The sequence below is a fragment of the Suricata suricatta genome, chromosome 6 (genome assembly GCF_006229205.1).
Source record: "Suricata suricatta isolate VVHF042 chromosome 6, meerkat_22Aug2017_6uvM2_HiC, whole genome shotgun sequence".
In the NCBI taxonomy this organism is placed as follows: domain Eukaryota; kingdom Metazoa; phylum Chordata; class Mammalia; order Carnivora; family Herpestidae; genus Suricata; species Suricata suricatta.
In genome coordinates this window covers 108,239,881-108,260,547 of record NC_043705.1, presented here as the reverse complement: position 1 = coordinate 108,260,547, position 20,667 = coordinate 108,239,881, and the positions used below count along the sequence as shown (strand labels likewise).

Here is a 20,667-nt window from a genome sequence, read left to right as displayed (position 1 = left end):
TGGGGAGACAGAACAAGTGAAATCACAAAGGGACAATAAGAAAATAATACATGAATCCGCTATGGTGAGCATTATACAGGAGACACAGAGGAGCTGAGCAAAACAACAATGGAGGCAGGGAGCGGAGGCCTACTGAATGCAGTGGACACAATGACCCAGAGCGGTGCTTCTCAATCTCAGCGCCTTGGATCTTGGGCGCCCAATCCCTGGCGTGGGGTGTTGCTTGGTGCATTGCAAGATGTTTAGTAGCATCCGTGGCCTCTCCTCACTGGCTGCCGGTAGCCGACGCCCTCCCACAACCAGAAACACCCCCCAAGAATTGCCAATGTCCCTTGGAGCACAGCCGGAGGGGCCCAGACCACCCCCAGTTGAGGGTGGGTCACACAGGTTTGTGTCTTAGTCTCTCCTCATCCATTTACTTCCCCAAGTGACCCTGAATAGGGAACAACTCTCTCGGACCCATTTCCTCATGTGCGAAATGGGGGTGTTACTGGAAAGAATAACACTCAGCAGTTGCTACAAGGAACAAAGGAGATAACCCCAGTCCACAGGGACCAGAGGTGTCTCGTGGACGAACTGGCCCGGGATCTCATCTGCGCCCCCAGCACGCAATACAGAAGCCAGGGCTCCTTACCAACCTTGTGCACTTCTGCAGCATATATTGTAGCCGTCCCCCCGCACAGACGGGACAGAGGAGACCCTGCGGTTTTGATTTCTTCGCAAGTAATCCCTGTTCTCACTGATTTGATATCTGCCCAGAGCCAGGCTTTTTTTAGTGATCAAGAAGGCAGCTTCTTGCTGCCCCGCTCAGAGAAGTCTGAGCTCTTTGGAAAGCTCATTCCCCCGCAGGGAGTGGCTGATGAAAGATACTATTGCCTTCGGTCTTCCTCTTCTCCCTTAAACAATTGAAGGGGCCTTTCCTTTTCCCGTCTGGCTGGTGTGAAGCCCCTAATGTGCTGTTGCGCCTCAGCTCTCGCCTCTTGCAGGCTGGATGGCTCAACCAGAGCCTGACGCACATTTGTGTTCAGATTTCCGTGACGATCTGGGGTGAGCGGGTTGGCATCTAGCTGTCTCTCCCGCTCTTCCGGAACACCTCATGGGGACAAGCTTCCATCCCGCACAGAACCAGATTGGAGGGAGTCACAGTGTCCAACTTTCTCCAGTGCCCTATTCTTCTTTCTCAGGGAATGTGCCATCCTGGACCCGGGGCACAAACTCCAGGCCCGTCCCCACCTCATCGTCCTGAAACTCTTTAGGGATCTCATCGGCTAGGATTCATTCATCTTTCTGGAGCCCCAAGTGAGTCTTCCGTGGGATAGATCAAAGCAAATCTAGTTGGGCATCTGCCTTAGCAGCATCCTCTCTTTAGGAATCCTTTCAAATACCATCCGAGACCTCGCTCACCCTGTGCATCTGGCAATACCTGCTCAAGGCCCTCACAGCTTCCAGATCCTTCACTGAAGCCATTTTGGCGAAAGAAAGTAGGGTCTAATTCTAAAAGTGGTATTTCCCTAGAAACTCTAACATTTCCCTAGAAACACAGTGGCTGCAAGAGTGAAGAAGTCCCACTCTTGTGTGAGTGCCACATGATGCTCGCACAGAAGTGCTCGTGGGGGTGCCTGGTGACCTGGTCAATTGAGTGTCCGACTTCAGCTCAGGTCTTGACCTTGCGGTTCGTGAGTTCAAGCCCTGTGTCAGGCTCTGTGCTGACAGCTCACAGACTGGAGCCTGCTTTGGGTTCTGTGTCTCCCTCTCTCTGTACTCCTCCCCTGCTCATGCTCTCTCTTTCTCTCTCTCTTTCTCTCTCCATCTCTCAAATAAAAATAAACATTAAAAAAATTCAAAAGTGCTCAGTGAGTATTTGTTGAACGGGACAAGGCCTCGATGGGGAGACGAGAGGACAAACATCGTTGAACACCAGTCATGTCGTAGCATCTTCCTGGGTGCCATGGGCACCCAAGGGAACAAGACGCAGCCCTGCAGACACACTCAGTCCTGGTGGACACAGGGCTCCCCACAGAAAACGTGATCACTTAGTGCGATCTGTGCACACAGAGGGCTGGGCGTCGGGGAGCACTTCTTAAAAGAGGTAATGTGCAAGCTAAGCATGAGACGAGACAGAGTTAGCAGAAAGGATGTTCTAGACCAGGGTGGGAGGCGTGAAAGGCATGGGATCTGTAAGCACTTTAGCAATCAGGCACGACTAGAAAGGGAAGGAAAAGGTGGGAAGAGTTCAAAGGGCAGAACAGCGGACAGAGGGTGGGAAATGAAGGACTTGTGTGGTGGACACGTGGAGAAGCGGCCCAGATCCCGCTGCCCACCGCCAGCTCCTCCGGAGTCTGCCTCAGCTGCACGGCACCCCAGCCTAAGACCTCCCAAAGCCATGGAAGGAGTCCGCTCCCAGAGTTCTGGCCATTTGGGCTCACGGAAGGGCGAAGCTGAAGGGCGATGCTCACTCCCGAAATCAACACCACGCTGTCTGGAATTTTGACTTTTTTTTTTTTTTAAGATTTTTTATTTGTTTTGAGAGCGAGAGCATGAGCACGGGAGGACAGAGAGGCGGAGGGAGACAGAATCTGAAGCAGGCTCCAGGCTCTGCACTATCTGCACAGAGCCTCATGCAGGGATCGAACTCACAAGCCATGAGATCATGACCTGAGCTGAAGTCAGAAATGCCCAAGTATCCTCGCTCAATGCGGGGTTCAAACGGTGAGATTACAACCTGAGCCAAAATCAAGAGCCCAACTCACCGAGCCACCCAGGAGCCCCAAGGGGTTTTGACTTCTGCCTCTGCCCCAGTCCTGCATCTGCCCCTTTCCTTACCCAGCTGTTGATCCTGTATAAACATCTAACACCCCAAACTCCATCCCCATGTCTGCTTCCGATGACCCCAGCTCGCTCCACCCTGGATGTCAAGCTGAAAGCTAGACTGTGTTCTGTCACCAACAGCATTCAACCATTTTCCCTTTGCAACGCAGACATTCCAGATGCATGCTTACCCAGATTCTAACCTCCTTCAATACTGTGAACATTTCCCAGAGAACTGGCTGGACCTAGCTATGTGTCTGCTTGCCCCTTTCTCACCGTTAGCGGGAGAAACCTTCTCTGGTATTACCCACACAGCACGTGGGAGAACGTCATCTTGAAAACACTCCTGTCACCGTTCAGCCATCCTCGTGGGAGGAAGAGGGACCTATCTGAGTGCAGCAGACCCCAGCTTCTGGGCCCACCCTCTCTTTCCTCAGGACGGTCTCCACCTGACAGGGACACTGTCTAGTCTGTGCTTGAGGCCAAGCAGGAAGCTTTGTGAAGTCAATTCTGGGCTTGCTGGAAAGGCTTGGTGGACCTGTCCGTCGGGCCCTGGCAAAAAGCAGAGTGAGCCCATTCTGCCCCACATGAAAATTGAAGCCCCGGCCCAGCTTTCATCAGTAAGAATGCCAGCATTTAAAAAAAATGTTTATTTATTTTGAGAGAGAGAGAGGTAGAAAAGTTAGCAGGGAAGAGGCAGAGAGAGAGGGAGATAGGGACTCTCAAGAAGTGGGGCTCGAACTCACGAACCGTGAGGTCATGACCTGAGCCAAAAGCAGGAGTCAGATACTCGGGGTACTTGGATGATTCAGTCAGTTAAGCGTCCAACTTTAGCTCAGGTCATGATCTCACAGCTCGTGGGTTCAAGTCTCACATTGGACTTTGTACTGACAGCTCAAAGCTGGAGCCTGCTTCAGATTCTGTCTCCCTCTCTCTGCTCTTCCACTGCTTGCATTCACCTCTCTCTCTCTCTCTCTCTCTCTCTCTCTCTCTCTCTCTCTCTCTCTCAAAGTAAATTTTAAAAAAAGATCCAGATGCTTAACAGACTCAGGCACCCAGGCACCCCAAGAATGCTAGCATTTTGATCTTTGCCTATCTGACCCTCACTTCTGAACTTGGGCAGGGAAGAAGGCTGCTATTTTTCAAGGCCTCTAAAATACCCCCACACTCACAATCCAACCCTTTGAAATGTCTTGATGATCAATTTCTCAGCACTCAAAGAATGTCAGGGATCGCTTTGGAAGAAATTAATGGTCAAACAAATTGTTGCTCTATCAGAAAGATATAATCCCATCATAGGAAATATGGCTGTATAATTGGGGGGGGGGGGTTCTAGCCATGCTCACCAGGGATGATGGACAGAAGCCTCAACTTAATGACTGCTTCAAACTGCATAAAATGCCATAGTGGTGAGCCACAGCATGTTTATACAAAGAAGAAGCCCGTGAACTTAACCTTGGGGTATTTTGCATTAGGAATTCAGCCGAATGTTTTGAACCTGAAACCTACAGGACATTCCAAAAAAAGATTAAAGGATTTTTTCCTCTAATGTAAGTTAAGAAAAACATCAGATGAGCATCTTTCTTGGATTGCCCTCTAGAGGTGTCCACTTAATGGAAATGATAAGGTGTCCACTTAAGAAGCAAAGGGTTAGACCTTGTTCCTGACCTGCTACCACCACGGACTTACTGAATGACCTCACTCCAGCATTTTAACTCTCTCAGCTCATTTCCATAACCATAAAATGGCTGTGAAAATACCTGATATGCTTCCCTCACAAGGGGCTTATGGTGTTTGATTATAAATCATACCAAGAGATAGCGTGTATTGCTGTTTGCTAAAAGCAATGCTAACCACTGTTCATGGATTTTTGCATTATGAGGATGCTACTCTTGTTCCCATTTAACAGATGAAGAAACTGAGGTCCAGAGAGCTTATGTCATTTTCCAAGGTTCTCACAGTTAGTAAAAGGAGAGCTAGACTTTAAACCCAGATCTATCGGACTCCTAAGTCCATGCCTTTAACTACTCAGCTGTATGTCTTCTATGCTGAAAACAAGGTAAGGGAGTAGAAAAATACAAAGTATCAAATGTATCCATCCCCACCCCTGTTTCATGTGAGTCATTCACACTCCCCAGGAAGATAGAATAATAGTCCCTAAAGATGTGCACACACTAAGTCCTGGAACTTATGAATATGTTATGATACATGACAGAGTGAAATGTACGTGGCAGGTGGAATTAAGGCCGGTCATCAGCTGAGCTTAACATAGGGAGAGTATCCAAATTTTCCAGCTGGGCCAAAGGTGATCACAAAGGTCCCTGAGAGTGGAAGGGAGGAGGCACAGGAGGTCAGGGGCTGTGATGTGAGAAGGGCTCATCCATGCAGCTGACTTTGAAGATGGAAAGGGGCCACGAGCCAAGGAATGCAGGAAACCTCCAGAAAGGAATGCAGCCCCACTGGCATCTTGAGTTGAGTCCAGTGAGGCCCATGTTGGATGTCGAACCCAGAGAGCTGTAAGATCATAAATTTGCATTGTTTCAAGCCAGTACATCTGTAGCAATGTGTTACAGCAGCATTAGAGACAAACTCACCATGCACCTGTTTGCAAATAGAAGAGTTGGGCTTGAAGCCGATGGCTCAGGCTTTTCAACCTCTGACATCCTCTGGGTGTGCCCTCTGTACAACTCTTCCTAAAGCGTGGGGAGAAGCACAGGAATAAGTGACAGGAAGGGACTTGCCCCCGGAGCCTAAGTGGCAGCCATCCCAGGGCCAGAGTCTCAGCTCATGTCCATCCTCCCCATAGTCCCCTCACCTCCCCCTGCCACCAGCAGAGGCCCCTGCCAGGCTCCTCGGGCTGCCAGGCGGCTCATAGGTCTGGAGCCAGCAGTAGAATGGAAAAACAGTAGAATGGAAAAGCTTTGATCCTCATACCTTTAGTTCCTGCAAAGTTGCCTTGTTTGTGCTGCTTAACGGACATGGGTCCAAAGCGGCTACTGACTTTACACTATAAGGAAAGAAGAAACATGAAGAACGGAGGGTGAGCAGCAGGGATTCTTCCCTCATCCTTTTCTCTCCCCTGCAGCTGCTCCGTGCTCTGGCCACATTCCAAAGCTTCTTGAAACAGAACCCTTCCAAACAGCACGTGAACCTCTTGGGGGTCCCATGTCACATTTTCAGGAGCCAGAAGAGATTTAGGTGGAAGGAGTCAGCCAGGTGCTAAGGCTGCTGGTGATCAGCAAGGGGTCATTACCTAGGGCCAAGGGCTCCAGGCATTTGGGGGGAAGGGGAGTCTTAAGAAGGAAGACTGGAGGTGGACTGAGAAGAGATGGGAACTGAGGTCTCTGGGCAGAGAGGAGAGGAGACTTGAGGGCTGTGTTCCTCCAGGCTGGAGAGCTAGGCTGGGGCACCTGCAGGGACCTGGATATGTCCTCAGGAAGGGACCTATAGCCTCTGTCACAGACCCTGACATTCGTAAGGGAACAGCGTAACAGACCTGCAGGCTGCAAGGTCCATTCTTCAACCATCTTCTCTATTTCTGCCGGAAACCAAAGCCCTCCATGTCGTTCTCTACAGTAATTTTTTCTCTTTAAATGACTCCATATTGCCTTCAAGAAATTTATTTTTTAAAGGCCATTTTTAAAATCTCTGTCTGCGGTAAGAAGTGCCAGTGCTCGCCCTTTTCAGTCTTCCTCTCTTTCCGGACACATGGGAAAGATGATCATCCCGGGACCTCCCTCCCCCTCCATGCATGGCTGAATGGAGCCTCATGATGGCTTTAGCCATTGGATTTTGGAGGTAGTGGTGTGTGCTTATTTAAAACACAAAACAGGGGCTCAGTAGATTAAGCGTCCGACTTTGGCTCACGTCATGATCTCACGGTTTGTGGGCTCGAGCCCTGCGTCGGGCTCTGTGCTGACAGCTACCTCAGAGCCTGAAGCCTGCTTCAGATTCTGTTTCTCCCTCTCTCTGACCCTCCTCTGCTCGCACTGTCTCTCAAAAATAAATAAAAAACATTAAAAAAAAAAAAAACAGGGCGCCTGGGTGGCTCAGTAGGTTGAGCATCCGACTTCGGCTCAGGTCATGATCTCGAGGTTGATGAGTTCGAGCCCCGCATCGGACTCTGTGCTGATTGCTCAGAGCCTGGAGCCTGCTTTGGATTCTGTTTCTCTCTCTCTGCCCCTCCCCTACTCATGCTGTGTCTCTCAAAAATAAATAAACATTAATAAATAAATAAATAAACAAATAACATAAAACAATCCTGTATATTTTATAGTTTTGTAGACTCTTGATGTACCCATAAATCTATCAATTTTAGAAATATCTGGAAATATCTGGAAATATCCACAGTATTGCCTCTGGGGAGGCACCTGAGAGAGAGATAGGGAAGAAGGGACAGTGGTTAAAAAAAAAAAAAAAAGAACTTTACATTTACCTGCATTAAGTTTCCCATGGAAAATATACTCAGGTATTCCTTATATAAGTAAAAATTATTTTTAAGGTGCGGCATAGTATTTAAAAGAAATACAAGTGGAGAGTTACGTTGGAACTCCGTCTTGAAGGGTCTGAAACTCCAGGCTAAGGTCTGTGCTTGACGCTGCCAGCAGCTAGAAGCTGAGGAAGGTGTCTGCATAGCCACGACCCCGCTAATCCTATCGGGGGCTGGGGTGGTACCTTCTCACGGGTGGGAAGGGAGGCTGGACCAGTAGACGCACTCCCAGAGGGGCCACGACAGAGCTCTGTCCCTTGGAGCTTCTGCCTCAGGCCACTCCGACCTTTCCCACACTCATGAATGTGCCAGGACTTTGTGCCCCAGGGTTTCCTGTGTCCTGTCCCTTTTCTTCCTCTCCTTCTCGTCCTTCAGAGTGCAGCTGAAATATTAGCATCTCGGGGACACCCTCGATGGCCTGCTTCTCGAAGCGGCTCCCTGGCCACTGTGCCTGCGTCTTCAGCAGAATGCTCATCAGTTTGTGATGCATCTTACCTGTTCATGGTTTTCCTCCCGTGCTCTGAGTATGCAAACTGCACAAGGTCAGGGACAGAATGTGCTACATTCGCCTTCTCCCCGGGCCGGCAGTAGAGTTCCTGGCACAAAGTGGAGGTAGAACAGCAGTGGTAGTAATCATCATAATATAAGAGCTACTATGTATTGAGTGCTCACTATAAGTCAGGCACGTTTTCGCATGGATGAACTCATCCAAATGTCTCAATAATCCATTTGAGTATTGTCTTCATTTTACAGGCCTAAGTATTGTCCTCATTTTACAGGTGAGGAAACTGAGGCATAAAAGAAGTTAGGAAACTTAACAAAGGTCACACAGCTGAGTGGCAGGGCTGGAATTCTATCCCTCAGTATACCACAGTATCTGATCAAATGACGACTTAATTAACATCATCCTGGTTTGTGTTACTCCTAATGTCCTTATATGCCATGTATAGAAAGAGCAATTTGTGGCAGAATAAATGAGAAAGATTAGCCTAATGAATGGAATGTCTGTAGGAAAGCCGTGGCCCTTAGGAGGAGGAGAAGACCATTGTCCCCTGAGAGGCAGTGGATCGAGCTGTGTGACAGGGAGGAGGACAGAGCTGCGCTCACGGGGCTGGAGGTGCTGGCAGTGACTAGGCAGGGTCACCGGCTCCAGACCACATTACCTGGTTCTTGGGAGAACACTCCCCGCCAAGCCCAGGCAGGGCCAGAGCACTGAGAAGGGAGTCCTGGGAGCAGGGGAGACCTGGTCGCCCCACGGCTGATGTCAAGGCAGAAGGAGGAGCCAGCCTCTGAGTTAGGTGAGGAAGAGTTCTCTTCTGTTTCGACCTTGAGAGGCGGGCCCTTCCTGATACCACAGCTTGCCAAGTCCCTTAGAGGGACCCAACGGCAGCCAGCCGCGAGTCCAGAGGAAAGCTAGGCACACTATAATAGTCACGCCTAAGCAATACTATTTTTAATCCTGTTTTACAGATGAGGAAGCAGGGACTTGGAAAGATTAAGTAATTGGCAGCATTAGAACTTGAACTCAGGTCTGCTTGATGCCCAAATCTCTTTCTTTACCTCTACTGTGAACAGCCTTCTAAAGTAGAAAGCACCATTTATTTCTACGGGTCAGGTACTATGCCATAATCTTTATTAGTAATTATTTAATGACATAATGTTATCTTGCCCATAATAAATGGTCAGCAAATATTAGTTTTTATTATTGTACATATTGTATGTTTATATATTAGGATGGTTAATTTTATGTGTCAGCTTGGCTAGGCACAGATATTTAGTCAGACGCATCTGGATATTGCTATCAAGGTATTTTTAGATTAGATTAAAGTTTAATATATTTTTAACATTTATTTATTATTGACAGACAACGAGAGAGACAGAGCATGGGCATGCGAGGGGCAGATACAGAATCTGAAGCAGTCTCCAGGCTCTGAGACGGCAGCACAGAGACGGATGCGAGGCTCGAACTCACAAACTGCGAGATCATGACTGGAGCTGAAGTCAGTCACTTAACCAACTGAGCCACTCTAGTTCCCCAAGATTAGATTAACATTTAAACCAAAAGACTGAGTAAAGCAGATTATTCTCCACAATGTGGGTGGGCCTCATCCAATTAGTTGAAGTTCTTAATAAGAAAAGACTGACCTTTTCCCAAGGAAGAGAGAATTCTGCCTCAGAACTGCCTTCAAACTCAAGCTACACATTAACTTTTTCCTTAGTCTTCATCCTGCCTGCCTGCCCTGCAGATTTGGTGCTTGGCAACCCCCACAATCACATAAGCCAATTTTTTAAAATAACTCTCTCTCTCTCTCTCTTTCTCTCTCTCCCTCTCTCAAATTAGGACCATATGACACTTCCATGCAGGGATGAATGGGCAGGCCCACTGACAGTCAGGGTCCATTCTCTCCCATCTATGTGGCTCAGCAAAGGGTGGGTGATGGAAATGAAGGCACTAACATCTGGCAGCCAGAAATCGCATGGGCTGTCCCAAGGTCACCACTCACCAGTCAGGGGACCTGGGACAGACTACTTTCAAAGATCCCAGCATTAGTTTTTCCCTTACCAATATGATAGTAATAATTACTCTAAGGGTTATTGCAAAACTCCACGTGAAAGGCCATTATGTAATATTAGAATAGTGTCAGCCCTGGGTAGCACTCTGAAGTTGGCCAGATGGCTGATGGTCACAGGGAGGGCACTAGGAGCCCAGGAGGCAGGCAGCCAGGAAGGAAAGGGTTAAACTCATGGCCACACTCCAGAGGTGAAGCCAGTGAGGCTGTGTCCTCATCCAGACTTGAAATCCAGGTAAAATCAGCTAATGGTCAAAAAGTCCCCTTATGATTCAGGGACCAGGAGAACAAGTAACTCTGTAACAGATCCTCCTTCTAAAACTGTGGTCCTCTGGCCACAGCAGAGGATGTGGGAGGACAGATAAAGACTGGAATGAGAAATTAATTTGAAAAACACAGACAGCATCAACAGGATTCCAACAGAGAATCAGGCTGCCAGCAGACCAACATCACCTGACATGTGTCTCCTCCAACTCAACTGTGATCCATCATCTTTCCCATTATCCAAGGATTGGGGAAAAATGCATTTTCATATAACCAAACTCGGTCACCACCTCACTCTGTGATGATGAGCAAGGCATTTTGCACCCGAGTCTCAGTTTTCCCTTCCACAGAGAAACAAAGTGGTACAAAATCCGTTTGCGGAACTCCGGTCATCAGACTTCCACATTCATGATTGTGGCCGTACTTGAGCGCCACAGGGACTGTGGTTTACCCAATGTTGCTCTTTATCTATATTTATATATTTAAAAAGGAAATTTATATATTTAAAAAGGAAGTCTTTTGTGTTAAAATTTATAATACATAATTATTACCATTTTTAAAATTCTCACCCGCCAGACCCCAAGAGCAGCCTGTCATACTATCTTCAGGAGTCACTGGCCTCCAGCTCTGGCGTTCCACCAGTGAAAGACCTCGACCCCTTACAGCCTTGCTAATGCCCAGGGAAGCCCGCCCAGATCCCCTACATTAGGTTACTTCCCTCTGCACATGCCCAGTGAGGCGTTTATTGAGTTTTTCCCCACTAACGGGCAGTGGCATAGTGCCCAACAGCCTGGGACCCAGCCGTGGTGCTGGCCAGCTACATACATTAGCCTGGTCCCCTTCCTTCGCGTTTCTTCACGGCTCCAAGTTTGATTCTTTATCCACAAAACAAGGTTACGTTTTTCTTCTCTGAATGGAATCTAAAAAAAAATGTGAAAAATAATTTGGGTGAAAAATGCAGAAGACACTTTCAATGGTAGCCCAGAAAGATTGAAATTTGAGGAAGAACTTGTCAGTTGGAAGAGATGGGAGAATGTTTATATTATGCAATATCATTCACATTATTCGATATGATTAATGTTATTTAATATATTTTTTAAAGAGAGGATTTGAAAAAATTTTTAACATTTATTCATTTTTGAAAGACAGAGAGAGACAGAGTATGAGCAAGGAAGGGGTACAGAGAGGAGACACAGAATCTGAAGCAGACTCCAGGCTCCGAGCGGTCAACACAGAGCCCAATGTGGGACTCAAACTCATGAGCTGTGAGATCAAGACCTGAGCTGAAGTTGGACGCCCAACTGACTGAGCCAGCCAGGTGTCCCTGATGTTATTGAGTATAATTATGGAGGCCATAGCTGATACTTATTGAGTGGTTACTATTGTGTGAAGTGCTTTTGAAGCATGATTTCAATTCATCTTTACAACCACTATTATTCCTACTTTACAGATAAAGAAATTATGGTTCGATGAGGTTATGTGTCTGGTCCAAGAACTCAACTGGAATGTGGCAGAGTAAGGACTGAACTCAGGTCTGTCTGACTCCAGGTCCTTTGCTTTTGCTTTCATCTTCAGTGGCAGGGGGTTCCCGAGCGAGGCACTGTGGTCACTACCTCTCCAGGCTCGGAGCTGACAGTCACTCCCCTCCACAGGCTCTGTGGCTCCTCCTATGACAATTTGAATATTATCGCTGATAAGACCTGCAGTATGTGCCTTATCTCTTGGCTCTGTCAACTTCCTTTTGAGTTGACCCCCCTTCCTATCTTTTCCTTTCCGATCTTTCCTGCATGTATCACCAGGTTAAAGTTCCTGAGCACGGCCTTCATCGTGGAAGCCAGCACCCCACACCCTGCCAGGGACCGCCAGTGGTTCTGAGTGACCTATGGCACAAAGCACCAGTAATTTGGTGGCTTCTAAAAGGGAGTTCTGCAGTGGGGCCTCAAGGAGAGAGCAGCCAAGAAGGTGAGCCAGCTTCATCTTTACTATACAGTTGCTCCCTGCATAAAGTGTCAAACTTGGGAAACTTGATTGAACAGAAGAGCATTGGGCACAGATTTTGAAGACCCAGGCTTGCTCCTGGCCACCGCACTGAGTAGCATCTCTGGGATGCAGTCTCCCCCTTGTGACTATGGAAGTGACCAGCCTGTCTTACACTGGTAGGTACCCAAGCAGAGACAGTAGACAAGACTGCTGTACACAAACAAAGTATACGTGGCATGTGCGTGTCTACAAATGCATGAAGAATTATGATTGAAAGCGCTGCCTCTCTCTAGCATTGGAGACAACCTCTCGTCCCTCCCTCCCTCCCATGAGTCCTGGCTTCATCAACGTAGATCTCCTGTTCATGCCTCTTTCATCTTCCTAGCCCCTCCAAATGTCATCCCTCTGTCCCCGTTGATACAAATTAGAGGGGGTCATTGGGCCCCACACTGCTTGTCTTCTCTGATCCAACAGTCTGGCTGCTGATTTGTCATGATCTGGAGTAGCCACCAGCACAAACAGACCTGCCACCTTTGTGCTTGTTCATGTAGTCTTCATCCTCATCACCTCCCCTCCCCAGAGATCTCTGGCCATCCAGTGACAGGTAAAAAGCTGAATGGGTCAATGTGTCCATTGTTAGACTGCTCTGCTCACAAGCTGTCAAATGAGGCAGCCGTGTGAGGTTGACCACAGCCCTGAGGATCTCTGCCCTGCTCTGGGCCAGGCTAGCCACCTGCTACAATGACCTCATGAATGGGAAAGAATGGACAAGCCAGGGACTGAATAGACAGTCAATGGGATAAGGATTCTGATTGAAACATCCCTTGTCAAGAGCCAAGACATTCACATGATGCAAGCCCCACCCCTTTTTTGAGCCCAGAATGAGGGGGACCAGAGCATTCCCTAACCCCACAAATGATTACCCATTACCCAGGACCCATGGCAGGGTAAGATCCTCAGCAATAGCAACTTCAAGGGCATCAGGTTCATCGTTTCACTCAGGGAACACCAGACCAGGGCTCACCTGTCCCAGGTGGTCAGTGATTATAAATCTGACAATAAATAAATGCCTTAACCTGAAGGAGCTTAACTCTAGGCGTTGAAATTTAATTCCCTGTGACTCCTGCCACAAATGACCCATGTCTGCCCATTGCTGGAAGTTAAGACTGCCAATCTTCCCCAAAGCTGAATTCTAGGTAATTTTAAAGGAATTAATTAATTAGTTTGTGAAGCATAAATCTTTGTGATGCTCACTTAGGAAAATTAATACACATGAAAGAACTCCATTGGAGTGAAAATTCACATCACAAAGGGTTGACTCTTTAAAGTGAGATCCCTATTCTCGATGGGAATATAATTTGAACTGCAAAAATTCAATTTAGCCAGAAGACTTCTGGAATACATATAACATAAACCAAGGCCAGTTGGGGAGCCATACGTCCTTTGTGTGGAAAGATGGCAGTGTAGTGATTCGCAGACCTTAATGTGCATCCAAATCACCCAGAAAGTCCATTAATGTGTAGGTCTGAGGGACTTCCTCCAGATCTACCCACTCAGTATTTTTGAGATGGAGACTCAAGAATCTACATACTCAACCATCTCCGCAGCGGTTGGAAGTGGGACACTGGAGCCGCACAGTCGGAGGCTCTGGGCCAGGTCCTGAGGTCTCAGTCCTCCCATATCTGAACAAAGTTTCCCAGAGCTTGTAAGTTTGGAGGTTCAGCTCCTTGCACATGCTCAGTCAGAGGCTATCAATTCAGATGCCCTTTCTCATCCAAGAGTTGGACCCCAAACTCATGCGACTGAGATTCCCATCCATCCGCACCCCAGATATCTGAGGTGCAAGTTCCTGTAGGCGGACACTTGGGACTGAAATGCTCTGCAGTTATACAGACGGGGGAGCGGAAGACAAGGAGGGGAGAGGACCTGCCCAGCACCACCCATAAGCCCAGAGGGGTGGAGGCCTCGTCTTCTGATCCCCCTGCCAGGGGCTGTTCAGGCTCTGGGTCTCCACCAAATGAGCTCCTTCTTCTGAAAGGGAGCTCAAGGAAGAAAGAATCAGGTGCCCTTCTTATAATCTGTCCGGCGGCTTAGCCTTCTATCTCTGCACTAATCACAGTTGGTCACTATGTACTATTTCTCCATGTTTTTCCCAATTAGACAGTGGCCTCCATGAGACCTTATTTCTAGCACACCTGACACGGTGCTCAGCACAGAGTAGAAAGTCAATAAATATTATCAGATGGATAGACAGACAGAGGTTACAATGGTCTCTCCTACATACTAGAAAATAGGAATTCTGAAACGGAGAGGGGTTCGCCCACAGTTAGGAGCAGGTCTGTGCTGTGGGGCCGGTGAAAGCAGAGGAAGCACTTTCCCTCAGGCCTCGGTGTCTGGGGTTGGACCCAACAGGCTCTGCCCTCACAGTCCCTGTATGTTTACATTGTATTTGATGAGTTGAGGGTAGGGACAGAATAGGAAATGAGCGGACATTACACTTCCATTTTTGCAAAAGGGGCCAGGGTCCCCAAGGCCACCCAGCTTCATGGTTTCACTTCGCCCTCTAGTGGCCGGAATATGTCACCATAGTTTGCGATGGTCTTTGAAAAACTGAGCATAAATAAACGTATTGGCCTGGCTTGAGTATAATTAGTAATTGACATATATCTGAAATGTATTAAATCCACTGAGATAGTCAACGGATTCATTCAACAACTCATCACCGTGCCTAATACAAGCCTGTGACAGCGCTGGGTAAAAGGGTGTAGCAGTGAGCGTGTCACATGAATCCTCCCTCTGTCCCCTTCTGTCTTAGATGGGGGAGGGGGCTGGGAGTGCTGGGATTCGGGCATTCAATAAGCACACAAAACTGAGCGAACACCCCTTATGACAACTGTTAGGAAGAAAATAAACAGCGTGTGACTATAGAATGTAATAAGCAATGGACGCTCTTTGGGAAGGCTTCTTGAAGAAATCACACTCAAGCTTAGACTGGAAAAACGAAGAAAAGTTAGCATGGCAAAAGTGAGGAGTGCATGGGAAGGAAGGAAGAAGCAAAGGTTCAAGGCAAGAAAGAGCTCTGTGAACTTGAGGTAGAGGAGGCCAAGGGGCCTGGGGCGGAGAAGGGCACAGGAGGAGACCGAGGAAGCAGGTCGGTATTCGCACACCCATGACTTTCCTGTTAATGTGGAAACCAAGGCCCAGGAAGAGCTGTGGGGTCAAAGAAGGAACACTGCTCTATCCCAGCCCGGGCAGAAGCTCATCAACCTTGTTCGCCTTGGCGGCTGCTGGTGTCCCCTAACCTCCCTGCACAAAGGAGAGGGAGAAGCAGTGAGGAGCGTCTGCATTTCAGACTCACCAGGCATTTCTATCTTCCACCACTACTGGATTTCCTGGCGGCGAGGATTGCATCTGAAGGTTGGGTTTTTTCCCCTTTTATCACTTCCAAACCATAACAGACCTCTAGACTGAAAGACCTCCACAAGGTAGCCCCCCAGTGAGTCAGCACAGCCCCCAGCTCGCATGCAGAAGGGATCCTCCTGGCTCAAGTGTTCAGTCAATGGCATTTGTCTATCAAAGTCCTTGGGTGCCTGGGTGGCTCAGTCGGTTGAGCATCTGACTTCAGCTAAAGTCATGATCTCGCAGTTTGTGGGTTCGAGCTCTGTGCTGACAGCTCAGAGTCTGGAGCCTGCCTCAAATTCTGTGTCTCCCTCTCTCTCTGCCCCTCCCCCGCTCACAATGTCTCTCTCTCTCTCTCAAAAATAAATAAACATTTAAAAAAATTTCAAAAAGGCCTCCTATCTGCCACGCTGTGTCAGGTAATTTCAGTCAGTGGAAAATGGTCAGGCTTTGTCCCTGCTCTCGCCAGGGCTAACATTCTAGGAAGAAATGCAGAATTAAGCAATTATTATGCAATTATTCAATGACCATAGAGATGCAAACGAGGGAGGAAGTGTGCAAGGTGCCAAGAGATCACAACCTGAGTGGCCCGGGCTCATCTGGGAGGTCAGGCAGCTGCCCCAGAGCTGAAGAATGAGGAGGTGTTATAATTAGGCAAAAAGGGGGGAATGCGGGATGTGTCCGTGCACACACGTGTGGGTGCATGCAAAGATGTGTGAGCACATATAGCATGGGTGCATGTGTCACATGTATGTGTGAGCACACACGCTACACGTATTGTATGTACTTGTGGGTGCATGTATGTGCCACAGAATTATCTGTGCCCAGGTGTGCAGGTACATGCGTGTGTCCCAAGTCCACGTGTGTCTCTTATACAGTGAGACAGTCATTTTTGTCTTCTTTTTAAGTGTTTTTAATGTTTATTTTATTTTTGAGAGAGAAAGAGAGCGTGAGTGGGGGAGGAGCAGAGAAAGGGGGAGACACAGAATCTGAAGCAGGCTCCAGGTTCTGAGCTGTCAGCGCAGAGCCTGACGTGGGGCTCGAACTCATGAACCATGACCTGAGCCAAAGTAGGCACCTACCGGACTGAGCCACCCAGGAGCCCCCAAAGTCAGACAGTCTTTAGCCTCTGTGCTTCCTTCCCACCATAACCGGTTGTCATGGGGAAGCAGATCTCAGAGCCTCTCCGTGTGGAACGGTGGGTTCTCAAACCCTGCAGACCGATTCGGTAACAATAACAATGGCTACTCCGTGTTAATTGTGAGACAGCTGTGGCGCCAGACCCTTTATGCGTCTTCTCACTTAGTCCAGCCACGCGGGGAGGCAGGCATGGCTATTGTCCCATTTTGCAGAAGAGGAAACAGGGACTCAGGAAAAGGAGGGGTGTTTCCCACGGTCACCCAACGAGTTAGTTTTGGAGCTGTGACTTGAGCACAGGTCTGCCGGACTTCAAAGCATGGGCTCTAATCCTCTGAGCTCTCTCTCCCGTCACGAAGGCGAGGGCAACCGCAGATGGGCCATGCAGCGGGTCCCCTCCCACTGTTAGGGCACAACACCCCTCCAACACTGAAGAGAAAGTCTTTCTTCAGTGAAGCCCTGTCCCAGGTCAGCCACCGAGTCACCGTATGACCTTCGTAAAGTCCCTCCTGTTTTGTGGCTCTTGAGTCGTTCCTGAGCTCTGCCATTTGGCGGGGGCAGCTTGGCTCCTCCACCTGCAAATTACAGGCAGGTTCCATAAGCTCATAAGGGCTGTTTCTTCCTCCCTAAAGCGGAGCTAACTGTGGTGCTTTCACAGCCCCCTGACACGACATCCTCAAGCTACTGACTGCCTCACACTCGGTAAGTTGCGGCTGTCACCGATGCTGAGAAGCCAACGGACCTGGGTTCAAATGTCCACTCTGCCTTCTAATGGCCATGTGACCTTGACTAAAGTAACTTTACTGTCCAACGTTCCTCATTTGTAAAACAGGATAAAAAATAGTCCCCACTGTGTAGGTTTATTTGAGGAATAAATGAGATAATGCACTTACCACAAACTGATTGTGCTGCAAACGTTAGCTGATATAATTATTTGCAAATATTGTGCAACATTGTAAAAGGGTGGCTCAGTCTGTTGAATGTACGACTTTGGCTCAGGCCATGATCTCACGGTCCATGGGTTCAAGCCCCGTGTCAGGCTCTGTGCTGACAGCTCAGAGCCTGGAGTCTGCTTCAGATTCTGTGTCTCCCTCTCTCTCTGTCCCTACCTGACTCATGCTCTGTCTCTGTCTCTCTCTCAAAAATAAATTTAAAAAAAACACACATTACAAAAAAGGATTATCCGGGGTCTAATTTTGTCCCAGTTCAGGATTTTAGCAGAAAATGCAAGGAAGCATCTGGTTTGACCAGGTTTGCTAGAAATTAGATGGTTTGTAAAAAAATTTTTTGTAAAACCAGACCTTACTCATGGGTCAATGGAAAGTTAGTTTCCCTTTGGCTTTGAGGTCCAGTGGTTCAGTGCAGTTTATTCTGGTGCTAGCCCACAGTTTTTTTAGGTTCAAGGCCATGACCATGAGTAAGTAATTCACTCTTGCCAAAAACTTTAAGCCCGGTCATATTCTCCATATTTATACTGCAAGACACTAAACCTGCCCAACCTTCAGGGACACAGGGGCCACTCGCTCAATGGCGTTCACTCACTCATCTAACTCATGTTGACCGTGCACCTCATGCCACCCCTGGGCACTCAGCATGCCGGGGGCTGATGGGATGGAAACCCGTGGGCAGGCTTGGCTGACTTGGGAGAAGGCTGCATCAGGGCCCTCAGGGAAGGCAGCTGCTCCTGGCTGGGCAGAGTCCTAGAGAGAAAGCAGGTGTCTGACAATGTGGCCTGTCCCAGCTGGAAAAGGTCCTTGAAGGTCATCTCAGCCAACACAGACATGTGACAGGTAGAGAAGCAGACGGAAGGGAGAAAGAAGGCCATTGAGATCACAAAGCAGAACCCCACTATCCTGACTCCTAGGTCAGGGCCTCTCACCATGAGCCCCCTCCCTTAACTCCCGGATACCTCAAGATTTCACGTCCACCTCACATGGGATAGTGAGTTCTTGGAACACATTAGCCCACAGATCACAAGAAGAATAAAAAAGCAACCTCGCTAAAACCAATATCTACCATTTCCTGGGGGACCATTCAGTGCCAGGTACTTTGTAAAAGCATTTTATATGCCTAACATTTACCACTCAAAACAACCAACTTCATGGGATGGTCTTTATTATTCCGTTTTATGGAAGAGGACACTGAGGCCCAGAGAAGGGAAAGGATTTTCCCATGGTAACAAAGATAGAAGTTGCAAAACCGTAAGCGAATTTAACTATGCCTGACTCAAAACCCAGGCCCCAGGGCCACCACGCAATGTCCCTTAGCAGGGTGCAGGGTGCAGGTACAAGCCCTGCATTACCCTCCTCCTGAGTGCGCCCAGGCTGTTTGATGTCTGCGTCTGAGAGGGAGGAAGAAAGAGAAACAGGTGAGCAGCTGGGAGCCTTTAACTCTGGTCCTGCGGTTGGGCACCCACTAAGATCAGGACCGTCGCGAGCTCAGGGTGATGAAGATGGAGTGGAGGAGTGCTCCCTGTCTGGTGAGGAGACAGATAGACAGCTGCATGGACCATTCCAGCACCTGTCCTGGGATAAGCGTGCCCCCAGATGCTATGAGATAGCTTGTGTCACGTGACATGGAGCAACCCACTTCCTCTCTTCCACAGAAGGGACACCATACAGTGATTAATCTGATAGCCACATGAGCCAGACTGTCCAGGCTTAACCCCTAGCTCTGTGTGACCCCATGCAGTGTTAGCATTTACTGAGTGCCACTTCCCTGTTCTGTAAAACCGAGATAATAACAACCTATTTTATAGCGTCTTTATGAGGATGAAATGAGTTTCTATTTGGAAAATACTCAGGACAGTACCTAACACAGGGTAAGAATATAAACACTTTTGCTAGATTTAAAAAAATATTCAAGCTTGAGTTAATAGTATCTGATTGAATTTAGGTACATACTGTAAAAATAACAAAATATCTGACAAATGGCTTTTCCAAGAAGATTTTACTTCCATAACGAGAACCCTTTGAGGGGCAATAGGTCCAGGCTCAAAGTTGTCTCTGGGAACTCAGGATCTTTTCATCCCTCTTCCCAATATCCTCTGCATGTCACTGATGCTTCCCCTCGTGTCCCAAGATGGCTGTAGCACCTCACAAACTCACACCCAGAAACAGAAAGGAAAAAACACGGGAATCTGTCTTGCATATATTGCTTCCTTATGAAGAAAGAAAATATGTCCTAGAACTTCCCGGAAGACTTTCCTTACCTGCAATTAGCCAGAACAGGATCATGTGATTGCACTAGTCGCTGCAGAAGGCTAGGAAAGTAAGAGTCTGCTTTTTTCAGTCACGACCTACAATGAGGCTCCACAGCAGAGGAGATGGAAGGAAGGAGAGCTGTTCCGTGAGCAGCCAACCTGCCTTGCAGAATGGTCCTGAGAAGAAAACCCGAGAAAAGGTGCAGGAATGCTGTCATACATACCCCTACATCCGTAAGATTTTTGTTCTTATAAATAATAACAGCAGTGCTAATCCCTGTGACTTGGAGATAGAGTTTACAGAAAAGCAGGGTGCCAATAATTCTAGGGAGTCCTGTGCTTTCCCTATGGATGTGGCAGACAAGGGAAAAAATGGAAGGAAGCCAAGTGCCTCATGACCCTGATCACTAACACTGACATTACATGACCTCACAATAACCCAAATCCAGGGAACAATTGGTCACCAACTTCCCCTCTCGGTTTGTAGGTTATAAATAAAGCCTGAAAGGGGGAACAAAAATAAAGTTAGTTTAAGGACAGTGGTAGAATCCCTCTGAGAGGAGAAAACTTTTGTTTAGAAAACACTTTGATGGGCCATTTTGTAGTCAAAAGTCAGCCCTCTGGCCAAGGTCTAGATCAGGGATCAGCTAACTTTTTCTCCAGAAGGCCAAATAGTAAATATTTTAGACTTTGCAGACAATCTAACATTTTTGCAGTTGCTACACTCTCCGTAACATGAAGGCAGCCATGGACAATGGACAACAAATAAGTATGGCTGTGTTCCAAGAAAACTTTATTTAAATGAACAGGTGGAGGGC

General features: G+C 47.9%; 1 long non-coding RNA gene across 1 annotated transcript; it reads right to left on the bottom strand.

Annotated features, from left to right (window-relative positions):
• Nucleotides 1-4,987: 4,987 nt before the first annotated feature.
• Nucleotides 4,988-10,991, bottom strand: LOC115293336. The gene is made up of 5 exons (XR_003909499.1): nucleotides 10,957-10,991; nucleotides 7,793-7,893; nucleotides 5,743-5,815; nucleotides 5,403-5,501; nucleotides 4,988-5,322 (listed from the first exon to the last, which is right to left on the bottom strand). It is a non-coding gene; the product is annotated as an uncharacterized LOC115293336 (long non-coding RNA).
• Nucleotides 10,992-20,667: the final 9,676 nt, after the last annotated feature.